The sequence below is a fragment of the Acinonyx jubatus genome, chromosome C1, assembly GCF_027475565.1.
Source record: "Acinonyx jubatus isolate Ajub_Pintada_27869175 chromosome C1, VMU_Ajub_asm_v1.0, whole genome shotgun sequence".
NCBI classification, from domain to species: Eukaryota; Metazoa; Chordata; class Mammalia; order Carnivora; family Felidae; genus Acinonyx; species Acinonyx jubatus.
The window spans coordinates 22,674,455-22,693,246 of record NC_069381.1 but is presented as its reverse complement, the minus strand read 5'-3'; the positions used below and the strand labels follow the sequence as shown (position 1 = coordinate 22,693,246).

At 57.3% G+C, this 18,792-nt stretch overlaps 1 long non-coding RNA gene across 2 annotated transcripts; it reads right to left on the bottom strand.

Moving 5' to 3' along the window:
• Positions 1-386: 386 nt before the first annotated feature.
• On the bottom strand, positions 387-5,524 carry LOC113599450 (uncharacterized). 2 transcript variants are annotated; one of them, XR_008293556.1, is made up of 4 exons: positions 5,374-5,524; positions 3,410-3,479; positions 2,556-2,861; positions 387-944 (listed from the first exon to the last, which is right to left on the bottom strand). It is a non-coding gene; the product is annotated as an uncharacterized LOC113599450 (long non-coding RNA). The 2 variants fall into 2 exon arrangements; XR_008293552.1 differs by lacking the exon at positions 387-944 and having other exon boundaries at positions 957-2,861.
• Positions 5,525-18,792: the final 13,268 nt, after the last annotated feature.

Genomic DNA, 18,792 nt, shown 5'->3' with positions numbered 1-18,792 from the left:
AAATGGGCGCTCACACCAATGAGGGCCTTGCCCCCTCCCCGACCCTCCCCTTCTCTGCAGAATAAATACTCGCCCTTCTTCCTGTGATCCTGAACTTGGCTGCCTCGCCCACAGCTGACACTGGGGGCTAAACCCCCCCATGCAGACTGGACTCCTCCCTCCCCTATCCCTACAGTCCTCCCTCCCTAAGTGCAGAGGCTCTTCTACAGGATATCCTTCCCTCCCCTTTCCTGGGTCCCCTCTGTCCCCTCCTGCTCCCAGACCCCTCTCCTCCCTCACCTGTGTTATTGCCACAGCTTCCTGTTGGGTTTCTAGTGTCCCCACCTCCAGCCCCTCTTCGGGGACACTTTTCTGAACCCTCCCCCCACCCCCACCCCCAGCCCCATTAGAGCAAATCACAGCCCTGCTCTTTTTCCTGCTCCTTCGTTTCCTGAAAAGCAGGGATTCCCAGATGATTCCCCTGGGGCACCCCTCATGTGGAGGGAGGGCTTCTGTGTCCCCAGGGTGTCAGGAGGCAGAGACTGAAGCCACCAGCCACCGGCATACTTGTTGTTCGAACTTCCCAATTGAATGATATTTCAAAACCATGCAACTTTATCCTCTAGGACTTATCCATGGTATGTTGAATACAAAATAACGGGCATTTTCCTAGATCTTGGAGTAAAGGCGACGCCCTCGGAAAACGCCCCTCCTCGCTCCACTGCTCACGGCTCGGCATTCCCGGGTGAGGCCAGGAAGCAGAACAGAGGACTGAGACATCTTCTAGGGTGTCCACTTCGCTCCAAGTTCAGGAAAAACAAAATGCGCTCTATTTCATATTACAACAATCGAGAAGGGGTGCCAGGCTCGGTCGGTCGAGTGTCCGACTCTTGATCTCAGCTCAGGTCTTGATCTCAGGGTCGTGAGTTCAAGCCCCTCGTTGGGCTCCATGCTGGGCGTGGAGCCTACTTAAAAAAATAAATAAAAAAACCATCACGAGGGGCGCCTGGGTGGCTCAGTCGGTTAAGCAGCCGACTTCGGCTCAGGTCATGATCTCGCAGTTCGTGGGTTCAAGCCCTGCATCGGGCTCTGTGCTGATGGCTCAGAGCCTGGGCCCTGCTTCAGAGTCTGTGTCTCCCTCTCTCTCACTGAGGCTCCCCAGGGTTGCATAAGCCCCGGGCTTCTCTGAGCGTGCCCCTGACTCCCTTCCCCATGTCCCCACCTGCCCCTGGCACCCCTTTCCTCTCAGCCTCACCCTCAGATCTCAGACACCACAGAGGTACTCACAGTCCCTTCCCAGTTAGTTTTACAGATGAGGACACAGAGCAGAGCCCTCTCCAGAGATGTCTCCTAGCACACAATGTGGGTGGCTTGCACGGGATGGGGCCTCTGTCTTCTACCTCTACCCTCGACCCAGCCCCATTTTTTTTTTTTTTTTTTTTTTTGCTGAAGAGAGATTATCAAAGGAGCAGAACCTTCTAATTATTAGCTTGACGAATGGAATGAGCGGTGATTGAAGCAGAGATGATCTCACCGCGGGAGAGGGGGTTGGCCTCAGCTGGATGGAGAAGGAGGGGCAAAAGCTGCTTCCTGAGTTCTCTGGGTGGGAGCCCCCTCCCTCTCTCAGTGCCACCCCAGACCCTCCTGCAGAGAGGGGAGGAGGGAGGGAGGGACGAAGGAAGGAAGGCCTAAGACCAGGCTTAGTGTGAGTCCCAGCTCTCCCTCACCGGCTGGGTGACCCGGGCAGGTTCTTCTTTCTCTGATCGTCAGTTCCCTCATCTGAAAAATGGGTTGGCAAGAGTCCCCTTCATTCATGGGTCACTGTGAGGAGATGAGGCTTACGGGAGGACAGGCTATGTTCCTGGCGCATACAACGTGTGGCTGTTGTTGTCACTTTTCTCTATAGGGTCTGATACCCCAGACTTTCTAAGCTGGACTCTGGCCACGGGTCCCAGGTGGTAGCTGGGGTCTGAAGGCTGCTTCAGAATCACGTGTGAGGCTCTCGGAACTGCAGATCTCTGAGCCCCACCGCAGGAGAGTCTGATTCCTTGTTCTGGGATGGGTTGGGGAGACTTGACTGTCGTCCTCCCCTCAGCAGGTTCAGGCTGGTCCCTGCCCCGGGGGTGCCTGAGGACCAGCTCTGGGAAGGCCTTGATTGGGGGCCTTCCCCTGCCTCTGGCCCTTCTCCAAAGCGTTGGCCGGGCCGGAAGTTGGATGCCTGCCACAGCACGTCCGGCTCTGGCTGGGGCCCAGGCTTGGGCCTCTCTCCTCAGTCCCTCGCGTCTGGTGGTAGAGAGGGTGGGAGCTCTGGAGTCAGGCTGCCAGCGGTTTGAGCCCTGCTCCATCATTTACCAGCTTCTGAGGCAGCTTTGCTGCCCCTTGGCTGAAGCATCGGCTCTGACATCCGGTGGCGCCGGGGTTGATGCTGGGCTCTGTCGCTGACAAGCTCTGTGACCTTGGGGCAGTCGCTGAACCTCCCTGTGCTGGTGTTTGCTCATCGGTACCATGGGGATCATGACAGTCCCTCCCGGATTAGGTGGTTGTGTGGACTGAGTTAACACACACAAGCCACACACCTGGCAGAGAGCCTGGCCTGAGCCAAGCACCCCAGCTCAGACAGGGAATCAGCTGGCTGGCCTCAAGTCTCACAAGTGTCACGGGCCTCAGTTCCCTCATCTGCACAATAGTGAGGGCAATCCTCGCCTTTGGAGGCTGGTGTGAGGAGGGACAAGATGAGGTCTGTAATGAACTTGAACTCCCAGCTCCGCCAGTGAAGCCGAGAGGTGGGGCTGTGAGTTTCACCTCCTCCGCCCCTTCGAAGACTCCGTGTCTGCCTGCCACTCACATCCGGCCTCAAACACCCTGTCGTCTCCACGCCCTTCCTGGCGGGTCAAAAGAGAACCCCGTGAGCAAATGCCAGCAAAACCCCCTAGTGCGGGGCTGGGTGCCCGGAAGCACCCAGAGATGGGAGCTGAGTATCGCCAGCTGGGAGTGTGGATCCACCCTTAGGAGGCTGCAGTGAGAGGTGGGGGCCCTCAGCTGCTGGTGCCAGCTCTGCCCCAACGGGGAGCACGGTCCGGGCGAGTCCTGTCCCCCTGCCGAGTCTCAGTTTCCCCATCTGTAAGATGGGGCTGGAGCTGGTAGGAAAGGTTGTCCGGCCTTGACTCTGTGGACACAACACTCAGCGAATCACCTCCAATCTGTCCCTTTCTTGACTTATCCTTCCCCTATCTCCCCACCCCTGCATTAGCCCAAACTGCGAATGCCATTTGGGTCCCCCAGCCCACAACGGGAATGAGCCTATCGTGTCCCCACGAGCATCCATGCAGGTTCCCAGGACAACTAGCTAGAGGTCCATCACTGTGGGGCCCCTCCCCACTCTCCAGTTAGTTTTATCTCAGCCTGGATTCAGTTCATTGCTTTGACTCACCATGGGTAGGGGCTCTCGAATGGCTCAGCAGAGGGGCAGAGATGGGAAAACCAGGCTCCACGGGGTCTAGCTGAAAGTGAAGGGGGCAGGGAAACCCGTGATGCTGTGCCCCATAGCCAGGCTCCATATTGGTGATGAGCGAGTCTTCACATAGGAGGGAAAAGAGGCTCAGAGAGGTTGGGTCATTTGCCTGAGATCACCCAGCTAGTAAGAGATAGAGGCAGGAGACAAACCCAACCACACTTTCTCTTCCTTGAAAGCCATTCTGGGATTCGGCTACGGAAGGCTGACAATCTGCTCTTTGGAGGCTGGGCTCTACGATTTTCCTGCCTCCAGGGGACTGGCCACTGAGTGAGCCGCACGACTCCCCGCAGCCAGAAAGCAAAGCCTACCCTAACAGGCCCACCTTCTCTTGATGCTTTGGGGCCGCTGAGTTGGGACAATTTCTCTAGATGGCAAATACAGCTCCAGACTGGGTCTCATGCAGAAGAACATCACTCTCAGGGCCAAGTCAGAGTCCCCAGGTCCGATCCTGTTAGGAGGTACTGTGGACTTCTCCACCGCGGACTTACCCTCTCCTGGGGCGGGGGCTGGGGTGCAAGAGGGAGGGGCGCTCCTGTGTGGTCCTAGGAACACAGACCTAACTTGTCAGGGGTCCCAACATCGCCACTTGTAAGCTGGGTGGCCTTGGGCAAATTGCGAAACTTCTCTGAGCCTCAGCTTCCTGTGATCGCCCCTTCCTTGCTGGCTTACTGTGAGGCTTGAGATACACGCACAATACATGTCGATTATGTCTGCCTTAACATCTTCCAATCCTCTATAATTGCTTTCATGATCCTTATTACAACTGGGCCATTATATATTTTCGTGGGATTCTCTGTTTGTGGTCACCTTCCTCACCAGCAACCGGAAATTTCTGTGCTGGTGAGGTGAGACAGTGAATAAACGAAGGAATGAGTGATGGAATGTTCCGTGACGACTCTTCTTACCCTTATAACCCTCCCAAGGCCACCGCACCCCGCTTGGAGCCCTCCCCCTCTGCGCTCTGCCTGCTTCCTGCTGAGGCACCTGAGATGACCCAGATCCACTGTCTCCCCGTGCCTGGCCTCTCTGCTCCAGCCTGTGAACGCAGACATGTGTCCCGCACTCTGATGCAGCCCACGCCCCCGACCAGGGCAGAGCGGTGGCTCTGCTATTTTAAGGGAAGAATTCTGGGTTGGCCTCCACTGATTTATTTCATTCTTTGAGTCTCGTCCCCAGGCATGGGCCCTCATTATGACTTCCTTCTCCACCCCCACTAATGAGTGGACCGAGCAGAGAATCCCAGAGCTTGGCTGCCCAGGTCAGCTGCAGCTAAAAAGTACATGGCTGAGCTCTGGGGGTGGGGGTGGGGGTGGAGGGGGTGGGGGGGGGGATTTTTCTCACCCTGCAGTATAATTGTGGCTCAGTGCGCCTTCCAAAGCACTAGAGACTCTATGTGAACTGAGGCCTCCGCCATGCAGCCTGCATGCTAATTCTCCTGTTACATCTCTTCCTGCTGGGCCAACACGGGGCTGGGGGCTCCAGGAGGCTCTTGGGGGTGGACACAGGAAGAGCAGCTGGTCCCTGTCAGCGTCACACACGGTCCTGACCGTGGGAGGTTAGAGCAGGAAAATGCAACTCCCACACCGACTGGTCAACAGCCCCACGGACACCTGCTCTTAGGGCTGCAGGGCTGGCTTGGAAAACATCCTGCCCTTGGGGAGCTCCGTCTGGGGGCTGGTGGATGAATCACCAATGGAGGCCCAGGGAGGGTGTGTGGTTCCACTGGGCCTGACAGTCTGACAGAGGATGGGTTAGAATAGAACCCAGGACTGCTGATGCTGGCCTGTCCGACCAGGACTTGCCATCCCAGCGCCCTGCCAGTGTTAGGGGTCAGGAGATGTTTCCTGGGGAAAGAGCTTCACTCATGATAAGAACTGTACCTGGAGGTGGAATCCAAAGGAAGGGATTTGGCCAACCCCGCCCCATCCAGGTCCAGGCACCCGCGGGCCGTTCCTTTTCAGCTCCACCCAATGCTGTCCTCCAGAAATGCCCGGCCCCAGCGAGGAAACTTTTCACCAGAAAGTAACAACAAACAAGCTAAGCAAACAGGGATTTTCGGGCTCAGCTGAGAACAGCAGGGGTAAGTCTACCCAGACCCAGTTTCTCCAACATTCTCTCCTCTCTGCCTCCTCCCCATGTCGTCTTCACCCCTGGCCTCCGCCACCTTCCCTCCCTGGAACCAGAAGGAAAGGGCAGAAGTATCTGGGAGCTCCCTTGGAGGAGAGGGGAGGAGCCCTTTCCCAGAACGCCTGGCAAACATCTGGCCTGTCATTGGCCTGAACTGGGTCACTTGCCCTTTCCTGAGCCAATCAGGTACCGGCAGGATGGGCGGGGCCAGACTACGTTAGCCAACCAGGCCCCACCCCTGGAGCTGGGGGTGGGTCATTCTGGCCACATGACTGAGAGAAGCACAGGGCAGTTCCCCTAAGGGCAGGGCAGCGGGCTTGGTGGGAGGAGGTGAGGGGGGAAGCAAGAGAGGGAGCAAAGTGCTGTGACAGAAGCCACCTTCGGTGATGACTTCTCATCCAATCAATGAGAAGCCCGCCCTGTGGCTCCGGTCCCACCTCTCCTGTCCTGCCTGAAGTCCAAGCCTGCTGAGTTGCATGTCATCCCCATGTGCCACCATACTGGCTCATGACCCCATTCTTTTGCCCTGACCGTGCCCTCCCACTAGGATTCTCAACCACCCCTACCTGCCCTTCATCCTTTAGATCACTGCTTCAGCTCCAACTATGAAATAGGTCACCCCTGCTGGCGGCCCCACCACCGTAACTTGCCGCGCCATTATGGTCAGGGTGCCTGTTATCAACCCCCCCCCCCCCCCCGCCTGCCCCCAGTACACACGGAGTTTGCCAGTTCCTTGACGTTTGGACTCGTACAAGTTGTAATTAAATGTTTTTTTTTTAGTGTTTGATTTATTCTTGAGCCAGAGAGAGAGAGACAGAGCACAAGCCGGGGAGGGGCAGAGAGAGAACGGGAGACACAGAATCCGAAGCAGGTTCCAGCAGCCATCAGCCAGAGCATCAGCCATCAGCGTGAGGCATCAGCACAGAGCCCCATGCAGGGCTCGAACTCACCAACCGTGAGACCATGACCTGAGCCGAAGTCGGCCGCTTAACCGACGGAGCCACCCGGGTGCCCTGTGACAAGTCGTAATTAATCTCTCTATTCCCAGCCTGTAGATACTGCTTGGCTTCCACCAAGAAGTCAATGAATATTCGCTGAATTAATGAAAATGCGTCTGCATTGAAGACATGACTTCTGTGCAGTCGTTGGCATTTTAATAAAGGACAAAGCCTCAAGCCTTAGGAATGACGCTCCAAGGGTAGACCTTCAGGCACCAGCGAGCTGGGGACGGAAGCTTCCTCCACGGTTTAGTGCCTGGAAGAGGAACAGCCACTGGAAGTTTCCATTCATGGCTTTCCAGCACGGAAACGGTCACATGGTCTCTTATAAAATACAAAGGTGTCATGGAAACGGAAGCATTTCCCCGCCGACTTTCCGGTGGGAGGAAATTTCTCCAGTCCCGTCAGGTTTCCCTGCGCCGGTTCTGGTTGACAGAATGTTCCTTCCTTCCTCACCTCGTGGCAAAGCCCTGGCGGACCTTCCCTTCGTCCCAGCTCTTCAGCTCCATGGCTGCTGAGCCCTGCCTGTCTGTGCGACTGTAGCATTCAGGGAAGACACTGAAGTTAGTTGGGAGTTTGGAGAAGCCTTGTTCTGCCGCGTCAAGCCCACAACCTGGGTGCTGCTCCCACCCATGCTGACCTGGGGCCCGTCCTGACCACTGGGCCCCTCCCTGGTCCTCTGGCTGAATCCCCCTGGTGCCCTGGCTCCGTGCAGGAACAACCTGCAAGCCTGTGGCCTCCAGGCCACCCTCCACTCTGCCCCGGGGCGATCTTCAGTGGCCCTCTTCCCGCTGGAAACCCTTCCCACGGCCCACGACATCCTCAGGTCACGGTCTAAACTTCTTAGCCCTGCCTCAGCCACGCAGAGGCATAGACATTAGCCGGGCACCCTCTCCCCGCGGCCTGGACGCCTCCCCCTCCCCGTCAGTCATGCACACTGATTCCTCAAGACCCAGCTCCAACATCCCCTTCTCTGTGAAGCCTCTCTGTCTCTGCCCGGGGCCCCCTCCTTACCGATCCCCTGGTCTGTTTCCCCCCACTACACCCTGAACATGTCCAGGTCAGAAGCCAAGTCTCATTTTTCACGTCCTCAGCATCTGGCAGCGGAAGAAATGTCGGTGTGTGTTTGTTGAGGGCATGAACGGATGAGCGAACAAACGAACGGAACTCACTGTTCAGATAACGTGGGCAACAGTTGACTGAGCAGCTTCTACCCAGTCCCGGGCTCCACACATGGGGTGGCCTTGGTCACCCCGAACCTGCCGCCGGGCTGGAAAGATCCGATTCCGGCGCCACATTCTCACGACGCGAAGGTGCCAGAAACGGTGGGTGCAGCTCCTCACCCGCACCCTCCACTCTGGTCCTCACCGGGACACCATGAGGGAGGCCCGGCGTCAGCCTCTTTTTACGGATGAGGCAACGGAGGCCGGGAGAGGTTGGGCTGCTTGACCACGCCCTGTGAAGGAGGGAGTTTCCTTGAGGAGGGAGCTCAGGCCCAGAGAGGGTCAAGACCTCACCCAAAAGCCACACAGCACTGTTTCTAATGGCAGCTCTACCCCCGTCTCATGCAGTGGGGGGCTGAGCCTCGCTCCCCACCCCCATGCCCCTGGTCAGGGTGTAGGGCAAGGGAGGCTGAGTTTATAGAAGTCAGATCATATCACCCCTTGGTTAAAGGTCCCCAGCAGCTGCTGAGGGGGCGTGGCCTACAGTGCGGAGTCAGGTTCATGACCTCCCCAGCCAGACCGATGCGGTACCAGGACAGCGGCAGCCTCACGGTGACCTGGAGGCCCTGGGAGGCGGGATGCCAATCCCCACGCCAGCTCCGGCTTCTTCGCAGCATCTCTGGTCGTCGACGACCCCTGCGGGGTGCACGGCCGGGACCCCTTTTACGCGGGAGCGGCTCCTGGCGGGGAAAGGGCCGCACCCAGGCTGCACGGCTGGGAACAGCAGTCCCTCGATCCATCACCGGGAGGCAGAGCTGGTGACGCACAGAGGCGGCCGAGGGGACAGCCTGGCAAGCATACGCGTGGAGGTTTGGCTTGGCGACAGGCTCTGCCGTCCTCCATGGTGAGAAATGGCGATGCTGGGGAGAGCTGGCCGGGCTAGAAACGGGATCCCCCCCACCCCCCTCTTTTTTTTTTTTTTTTTTTTTGAGAGATGGAAATAAAAACTGAAATTCCCTCTAAGATCATTCTTGGCTGCTGGACTGTTTCTTCGAATTGGGCACCTCACTGAGACTGGACTTGCTGGGCACCCAGTCGTAGTCAGGTTATCCTGCTCTTCGGGGACGCAGATGGGTCCTCAAAGGGCTGGTGTGGGCCAGGACAGGGGAATGAGGGGATTCTCCAGCACAGGGGAACGTAGGAAAAATATGCACTGCGTTAACAAAGAAGCGAAGAATAACGGCAAAGAACAGTGCTTACTTTGTGGGAGTTGACTCCGCACCAGAAATATTGTGGACGCCCCAGTAACAAAGGAGAAGGTGGTCTAAGAGGGGTAATCAAGTTAACATTTATTGAGAGTCCGGCTACTGGCTGGTCAGTGTGTGTCACCTCCCGCACCTCCCAGATGAGACTCAGAGAGGGGCAGCGTTTCGCCCAAGGTCACACAGCCAGGCAGGGTGGAACTGGGTGCAAACACCACCTGCCTGGCTCTGCCTCCATGCTCTTTTCTCCCACCCCCTGGGCACCTGCAGCTTTGGGGAATGGTGTCGGGGCGGGGGGGGGTTCTCCCCCTAGAAGCCAGAAGCCCCTCCAAAGTCATGGCTTTGCACAGCTCCCCCAGCCAACCAGAGCCCAATGTGTAGGATTCATTTGTATATTAAGAGACACCAGCGCAGAGGCGGGAGAAGAGAACAGGGGTGCAGGCTGAGGGGTGAAGGTCCAGCAGAGTCGGGTCCCTGAGAATCCCAGGAATGGAGCCACCCAAGGGCTGTGCAAAGCCGGGGCTGTTTCCCCCCGCTGGAAGCCCATGCACCTCCCCCCCCGACCCCTGACTGGCCACCGCCTCTGCCCCCCACCTCCCTACCACCCCAACCTTCATTCCAGAGCTTAACTCACCCTCCTGGATTCTCTCCACTCTTACTTCTGATTCTGCGCCCCTCCCCCCAATTCTGGAACCTCCTTACAAAGGTAAGATTCTCCTAGGAGGGCAAGAGAAGGGAAGAGGCAAAGTGGGCAGAGGGGACATTCATCCTGGGCATGGCTGTGGATACATGCAGGATCCTAAGCCTGGCCCCGACACAGCAGGTAATCAGTCAATGCCAAGATCAAGGATCACGGAGGGCCAGCCCCAAGATGCTGTGATTCTGTGGATTTTGAAATGCAGAACTTGGTATTCCTCAAGAGGCTAGGGATGGGCCCCTGCCTTTCCTGAGAATGCCATCAGTCCTGGGGAATTCCAGGCAGTTGGTCACCTGACTAAGGACAGAGTTGGCCAGGAAATGGGTCTGTGTTTAGACAGATGGGAATTAGAAAGGAGCCTCCAGGACTGAGGTCTCCATCAGCCTCCCACTCGTGCAGGTGACAGGGTCCAGGTGGGAGTTTACCTGAGTACCTTCCAGGGTCCAGTCAGAGCTGACAGGCCCAGCAAAACCCGCACCTCTTCCTTGAGCGGAACAGCCAGAAGCAGGTGCACGTGGGCAGACCTAAAATAAATTCAAAGCAAAATAATTCTGCCTGCTCTACAATGACCCCATGGTCGATGTCCTCACTTATGCCGAAAATAAATACGCTTTACAGAGCCATAGCTTCTCAAGAGTTCGTGACTTTTCTAGATTCATCTCTCTTAATGAGTCTTCCGCACGAATGAACAAGAAACACTGTCACGAAAAAGAAAAGAAAGAGGAAAAGGTGACCAGCCATTCTGACGGGTGTGAGGCGACATCTCATCGTGGTTTTGATTTGCATTTTCCTGATGTTGAGCGATGCTGAGCATCTTTTCATGTGTCTGTTGGCCAACAGACGTCCAAGAGATCTGGACGTCCTCTTTGGAAAAGGGTCTCTTCAGGTCTTCTGTCCATTTTCTAATTGGATGGTTTATTTTGTATTATTGAGCCGTGTAAGCTCTTTATATATTTTGGATATTAACCCCTTATGGGGTATATCATTTGCAAATATTGTCTCCCATTCCGTAGATGGCTTTTTTTTTTTCACTTGTTGGTGGTTTGCCTCGCTGTGCAAAAGCTTTTTAGTTGGATGTGGTGCCGTTTGTTAATTTTTGCTTTTGTCGTCCTTGCCTGAGCAGACTGGTCCAAAAAAAAAAAATGTCACTCAGAGCCACGTCAAAGAGCTTACTGCCAGTTTTCTTCTACGAGTTTTATGGTTTCAAGCTTGCACTTGAGTCTCGAATCCCTTTCGAGTTTGTTTTTATGGAAGGTAAGCAAGTGGTCCCAGTTTCATTCATATGCATGTGGCCGTCCAGCGTTCCCAACACCATTTGTTGAAGGGACCGTCTCTTCCCCAGTGTATATTCTTGTCTCCTTTGCTGTATATTAATTAATCGCGTACACATGGGTTTCCTTCCGGGGTCTCTATTCTTTTCTATTGATCTGTGTGTCTGTTTTTGTGCCGGGACCATACTGTTTTGATCACTATAGCTTTGTGGTATGGAGGTTCCTCAATACATTAAAAATAGAACATACTGCAAGATATTTATCTGAAGAAAATGAAAGCACTCACTTGAAAAGATATAAGCATCCCTATGTTTATGGCAACATTATTTAGAGTCGCCAAGATAAGGAAGCAACCCAAGTGTCCATCAATAGATGAATGGAGAAAGGGGATGTGATATGATATATATATATATCTGATATGTATGATATATAAATGATGTATGTGATATATGGATATAACTCAGCCAGAAAAAGAATGAAGTCTTGCCATTTGCAACAACATGGATGGAACTAGAAGGGTGTCATGGTAAGTGAAATAAGTCGGCCGAAGAAAGGCAAACTCTGTATGATTTCCCTTTACATGTGGCATCTAAACAACAAACGAGACGAGCAAACGGAACAGAAACAGACTCTCATAGACAAAACAAACTGATGGTTGCCAGAGGGGATGGACGAAAGAGATGAAGGGGATTAAGAGGTACAATCTTCCAGTGATGAAATAAATAATTAATGGGGATATAACGTACAAGAGTAGGAAATATAATCAATCATATTGTAACAACTTTGTGCGGTGACAGATGGCGGCTAGACTTATTGTGGTCACCACTTTGTAATGTATATAAAAATAGAATCACTGGGCCGCCTGGGTGGCTCAGTTGCTCAGGTGGCTGACTTCGGCTCAGGTCATGATCTCATTGTCCATGAGTCCATGGGTTCGAGCCCCGTGTCGGGCTCTGTGTTGACGGTTTGGAGCCTGGAGCCTGCTTTGGATTCTGTGTCTCCCTCTCTCTCTGCACCTCTCCCTCACCCTCTCCCTCCCTCCCTCTCTCTCTCTCTCTCAAAAATAAACATTAAAAAAATAAAAAAAAATAGAATCACTATGTTGTACACCAGAAACTAATACAGTATTATGTGTCAATTATTATTCAATAAAAAACATGGAAAAAATAAAAGGCCCCTGCAGAGCCCCAGCTCGAAGGGACACCAGCTGCCTTTGATCCGTGCATCTTCTGTGCCCAGCCCTGTGCCAGGCACTCTGCGAGGATTATCTCACTGAGTCCTCACCATGACTTGGAGGGAGGTGCTGTCATGATTCCCATTTTGCAGATGAGGAAACTGAGGCCCAGGGAAGGGGAGGGGGCTTCCCATGCTTCCTATGGTCCCACAGCCAGGAAACAGTAGAGCAGGGCACAAGTCCCAGAAGTGTGACCATGGAGCACACACTCCTGCCCCGGGGGGTGGCCAGGAGGGAGTCCTGTCTCTCTGGGACCTTCAGTGCCAGGCTCTGGGCCGGCGTGGTGCGTATTTCAGGGCACATCACTGGGTCCTGGGACCGCGGTCATCAGGGGCCGGTGTCCTTATCCCCTTCCCTGGCTCAGAGCAGTGAGACAGCCAGCTCGGGGCACAGAGAAGTGTGGGGTGAGCAGACCGCTCGCCCCACACCCGGCTCGTCCCCGCAGAAGAGTGGAAACTGGGGTGCCGCGTCCACCTGGCACCTGCACCTGTCTCCCTCGGGTAACCCCCCTCCTCCCGGGCTCACTGGGCCTCGCACTGCCTGCTGACCCTGCCCCCATCACGCAGCGTCACTGCCTGGTCCCAGATGGACCCGCTGGGGGCTGACGGGGAGGGGCCGGCACAGCCCTTCCGGGGAGCGGGGAGCCACTGGCAGGGGCCTCCTGAGACGGCACACCCGGCGGGAGTGACTCCTCAGAGGGAGACCTGAGCTGTGATGTTGTCAGAAGCTGATGCCCCCGTGGGACGGAGGCACCAGAGGGTGTCCCTCGCTCTCTGCGGGCGGCCTGGGCTTTGGTCCGGCTCAGCCCTGACTCACGGTGCGAGCTGGGACAGGCCCCGGCCCTGTCTAGACCTCAGTATCTCTGCCTGCCAGGCTGTGGGGCCGGCTTCTGTGCAGGGGCTTCCTGAGCCCCAAGTCTCTGGGGGCCCCTGAGCCCTTGACAAGAGGTTCTGTCACATTTGCACCATCCAGGGTGGCCTGGACCCTGCAAGGTCAAGGAGCCCATGGCTCGGCCCCAGAGAGGCCTGCCTTCCGGCTGCCGGCAACCCAGCCCCGCAGGACTGCACCACCTCCCATCCCCCTTCACCGTCTCACACCTGACTCATCACCCAGTGCCCATCGGCCTCACCGCCTCTTCTCCCTGAAGCTTCAGAGGCTGCGACCTGCGCTTGAGCCCGAGTTTGGCCCGGCCTTCCCAGCTCCCGCACCCTGCCCGTGACTCCGGCCCTGGCTGTGACTCAGCTCTCTCGCCACTCTGCCGGGGACCCCAGGAGCACCACGCCCCAAGCACAGGGGTCGGAGGGAGACCCAGCGCTCTCCCCTCCGACGGCACGCGAAGGAAGCAACCGCAGAGTCCGCCCTGGCAGGCCCGGCCACGGAGTCTCGGGACCGCGGCGATTTGCTGGGGATGCCCTGGCAACAAGCCGTGCCCGTGGCTCAGAGGACACACGCCTTGTCTCACTGATGACGCAAATCCTTGTGTGCACGGATGAAAAGCCTTTGTGCGCACAGGACGCGGGTGCCCCTGTGTGCTCTAGAAACACCCTCCCGTGAACACAGCGAGTGCCTGATCTCAGCTGTTCCCAGACCCAGCCTGGAAGGGCAGCCTTTGGACCCTGCGATGGACCCTCTTGCAAATACACCCACTGACACCCTCCACCCGCGCCCCCCTCCAAGCCCCGGGGGTGTCTCGTGACACGGTCCTTGACGGAGATGTTCTTTGCGTACCCCCAAACCCCAACATAGCGACCGCGGGCACCAGGGGACCCGCAGACCTCTGCTCCTCCCTCCCCTTAATCTCGTTTGCCCTTTTACACACCTCGTCCTCACACTACTGCCAGCCTTCCGCAGTGTCAGAGGAGGGAAATAGACGGAAACTCTCAGGCTTAATCAGCTCCGGCGTGAGGCGTCCAGACGGGGCGTGTGGAGGGGGCACTGGGATGCGAATTACGAGCTCCCCTCGCTTCATCACCCTCCGATACTGTCCTATCTTCATTCATTCTGGCAAATTAAATCAGCACCGTCTTCCCAACCTTGCTCCGCACGAAGGATGAAACAACGGTGGCAAGAGACAATAGGCCGGAATGGGGGCGTTTGATATACTTCCGGACCTTGACTCCCTGCGTCGGAAAGGCCCGCCGTGCTGGAAGAAGCCAGGCAGAGCTCTTGGGGATGCAGTTTGGGGTACTTGGGGTTGGCCCTTGGCCTCTTTCATTTTTTCCCTTTACCCTCAGAAGAGGAGGGGAGTCAGCAGCTGTCCTCCAATTCTGCTTACGCAGCTGTAGGAGCCCCTGTGAGAGGTGGCCACGATTGTTCCCATTTCACGGAGGTGGGTGTTGAGGCTTGGAGAGGTCAGGTGACTCACCACAGTCGTACGCAGGAAGGGGCATTGGAGCCGGGGGTGCCCGCCTCTCAGGTGGAGGCTCCCCGGGGCGGGGGCTGCGTCTCGCCCGCGGTGGGCGCCCGATAGAGGCCCGCTGGGGTTTGCAGGTTGCACCCGCCTCTGGCCCCTGTGGCTCAGAAGTCAGCAGGGAGAACCAAGTGACTCTGAGGCCTGGGCTGGGTGAGCAGAGGGGAGCAGGTCTCTCTCCTTCCATCAGGGCATCGGATTCAAGGTGAAGACAGAGAAGAAGTCCCTGCTCAGTGCAGAGGACTCCTTAACACTCTCTGTGTCAAGGGCACTCTGGCTTAAGGCAGATGGGGGCCGGGCCGCTGGGCCTGGGAGAATTCACCTGTCACCTGGGGCCGATGTTTTGGGCTCTCGTGAGCCAGGTCAGGAGGTGGCGGAGAGAAGGGGGTGCGATGGAAGGGGTAGGGGGAGAAATGTGTGAGCTCCAGCCTCTGATGATTGGGCTGCCGGCTCCTGCCCCTCTCCTGCTCTCTCTCTCTCTCCCTCTCTCTCTCTGTGTATTAATCTCTCCCTCTCTTTTTTTCCGTCTTGCAGTCTGTGTCCCTTTTTCCTTCTGTGCTTCCATACCCCATTTTCCCCTCGGCCTGGCTTGTATCTGTCTGTCTTCAGCTCCGTCTGGATGGGTGTGTTGGGGCAGCGGCAGGGGGGGTGGGGCGGGGGGGGGGGTTATTCCTCTCTTTAAGCCTCTGCCAGGCTCTCATTTCCATCCCCTCTCCCAAAGGCTCCTTCTTCGTCTGCGTGTGTGGGTATGTTTGAGGGTGTATGTTCTTGTGTCTTTCCCTTTTTACGTATTTTTCTGCCTTTATCTCCCTCTGTGTGTCCCCTCCTCCCCCCCCCCCCCCCTCATGAATCTCTTTCCTTTTCTCTCTGTGCTGGTGGCCTCTGTCTCTCCCCGCTCATCCCTCCTTGTACTCGCCCCTTTTCTCCAGCCCCCCACCCCATATTTGCTGCTCATATCCGCAGGGAAACCTGAGAACCTCTGAGGGCTCATGAGAAGGCCTCACGTTGCTGGGCAGAATCGGTCATGATCTGGGGCAGGCGGGTGGCAGGCGGGTGGCTCTCTGCGGATACTCAGGGAAGGGACTGCTGCTGCTGAGACCCATCACGGGTCAGCACCGAGGGGCAGATTCGGAAGGCCTGGGCTCCTTCCTGCTCCCTCCCTCCTGCTCCTGCCTTTTCTGGGCCTCGGTTTCCCTCCTCCATATGATGGGGCTGCTTGGACCAGATGATTGTTGTAACACTACTAACTGGGGTCAACCAGTGCCTCCAGTGTTCGCTGGGCCCGCACCTCACCGAGCTCGCCCCCGGGGCACGGTTAACTGGCCCTTGCAGAGGAGGGCCGGCCCAGAGAGGTTAGAGGGCGCAGCAGGCTGACTCCGTAGGCCCCAAAGCCCCCAGCCCCTTCCCATCCCATGTGGGACCCCTCAGTGGCCTGAATGATGGTCATCTGCCCTCGTGTTACCCTTTAGGTGGCTGAGCCGAGCCTTACTGATGTTAGGGGTAAGGGGAAGGTACAAGAACAGGGGTGGGGAACCCACCAACGGGGGGCCCTTAGGTCGGCATACACGGCACCCCATCCCCTACCCCACGGGGTCTTCCCACCCCATCCTGTAACATGAGTGCTGGCAGAGCTCACCTGCCTTCCTGTGGTCCTGTCACCTCTGGGCCTGGCAGTGCCCGGGCCCGGCCCCTCTTCCTCTTGGGGCTTCTGTCTCTCCCCAAGCACAGGACCACCTCCCTCCCTGGTCTCTCTCTTTCTCCCCCTTTCCGGGCCTCTCCCACCATTCCGTCTCATCCTGGGTCTCCCACCATCTTTCCCCGTCTCTATTTTCTTGCTGTTGATCCACTCTCCGTGTCCCTCGGAGTCTCTCTTGGAATCTTTCTGGTTCTCTGATGTCTTTGTGGGTGCGCATGTGTGTGCATGTGCGTCTTTCCCTCCCTCCCCTGCGTGCACACACACATGTGCACACACATGCACCCCCACCCCCGCCTCGCCCCCAGCCTCTGGTCCCTGTCCCAGCAGGCAGCAGGCAGGGCTGGGCTGGAGGAGGCGGAGGGCCTGGCGGGCAGGGGTGCAGGGGTGGTCTGGAGGAGGGGGTTCTTCTCTTTCCAAGCCAGGCCTGCCCACCCCCTCTCCTCACTTATGGGGCCTCCCTGTCTGCTTCCCAGACTGTTCCAGCACCTTCCCTGGAGAGGAACCTCAGGCCCCTGAGTCTAAAACTTCTTACTAGTGAAACGAGGTCAGGAGTGGTCCTCCCCTCCCGGGCTCTAGCGGGAGGACCAGAGCGCCACAGAGCGAGTGCTGGCTGGCCAGGAGCGGTGGCCACTGCAAAGGAAGGAGCTCAGTGCCCGGCGCACCGTGGGTACGTAATTCGCAGCATGGTGAGCGAATGAATGCGTGGATGGATGTGTCCGTGGCTGCCCTCCATTCCAGTGTCGTGGGGACCCCTTAAAGTGCTAGCATGCCTCCGTGATGATCTACAGCGGGGTCCAGGATTGGCTGCTCCTGACTACTTCCGGCCAGGCCTCACAGACAGAGGGCAGAGGAGAAGGAGGAGGGGGAAGGAAGAATCCAATCAGCTTTGTCCAGGCGCCTCTGGAGGCCAGGAGGGAGACCCAGCCAGGCCATAGAGTTCCCCTGACAGGTAGATCCAGGCCCCGGGGTGCTTAGAGCTCAGTCTGGCTTCTCTCCGAGGCTCCTGGCTTGGGCACCACCACCTCCCCAGTCCCCCAGCTCCAGGACAGAGGCCGCATCCTCTGCAGGGCGCTCCCAGCCCCTCCTCCACCCGGCCCTGCTAGCCTTCTCTCCTCTGCCCCTGGCTGCACCTGCCTCTGAACCTGGCCAGCCCCCGCTGCACCCTCGTCCTTGGTTTCACCTGTCCTTCAGGACCCACCTCCTCCAGGAACCCCCACTCCTTGTCAGTCTCCCCCAGCAGAGACCGTCAGAGAGAGTCAGGGGTGGAGCGTCCAGAGGCCAGCCCAGGGGCAAATGGAGCCTCCCGGACCAAGTTCACCAGGTTCAAGTGCAGGCTGTCCCCAGCCCAGCTGTGTGCTCTGCAGCAGGTTCCCCAGCAAAGCAGGGACCATGATATGCCCTCCCTGGGCTGCAGGAAGGTTCAGTGAGGTTTGACAATGCAACCCACCAGCACACAGTAGGCCCTCGACCTGGGTATGTCCGCCCACCCCAGCCCAGTCTGGATGAGGAAACAGAGGACGGAGCGAACTTTCCACGAGGGGAAAGAGCCTGTCTTCGGTGACCCTCTAGCGATGACCCTTGCCCAGACGCTGGCTGGCTTCCAGCACCAGCTGGGCCTCCTGGGTATGGAGCCCGGGCAAAGCCTTACTGTTGTTTTGGAGCGCACAGTAGGAGCTCACGAAGGCCCACCGCTATTCTTACCTTAGAGTAATAACACATACCAATCCTGTATTGAGCACCGGGCTAACTGGTTCACCAGCTTACCCAGTCGTGTAACCTCTCCCAGCCTCAGTTTCCCCATGTGTACCTGGGGATCATGACCCTGCATGCGTGGCTGCTCTAAGCGGTAGACGAGGGCGTGGTCTGCCACACCAGGAGCTGGACCCACATCTCTGTTGGTTCCCTGGTGGGGCCCGGCCCCACCGGCCAAGCTCAAAGCAGGGCCTTCCCCCCATGCCAGGCCCCTCTGCCCTTGGCACTGAGATTTTGCTCCCTGCCTGGAGGGCCCTGGGACCTGACTCAGGCGCTGCCCCCTGGGCCCTGAGTAAGCGAGATCACCTGGCTCTGAAGCTCCGTCCAGAGCCTCCCACAGCCTGAATCTGGCTCCAGGAATGACCGTGATGACAAGAGTCAAAGTCGTAAGGAAAGTGAGGGGTGACCCAGGCAGAGCGGTCACTCTGCTGGGCTCCGTGGTCGGTGCCCTTCTGGCCTATCTCACTCGGTCCTTACCTTACGCGTCTATTATTGTCCCCGTTTCAGAGCTGACGCGACGCAGGCTCAGAGACGTGTTTGCCGCCCAAAGTCACACAGCCTGGAGGTGCCTGAGCAGGGCCCGGGGAGGTGGCCCGTTCTCCTTCCTCACGCCGATGACCCATGGGCTCCTGGAGAACAGAACCCATAACCGCTCACCTCTGGTCAACAGCAATACGAGCAAGGCCACC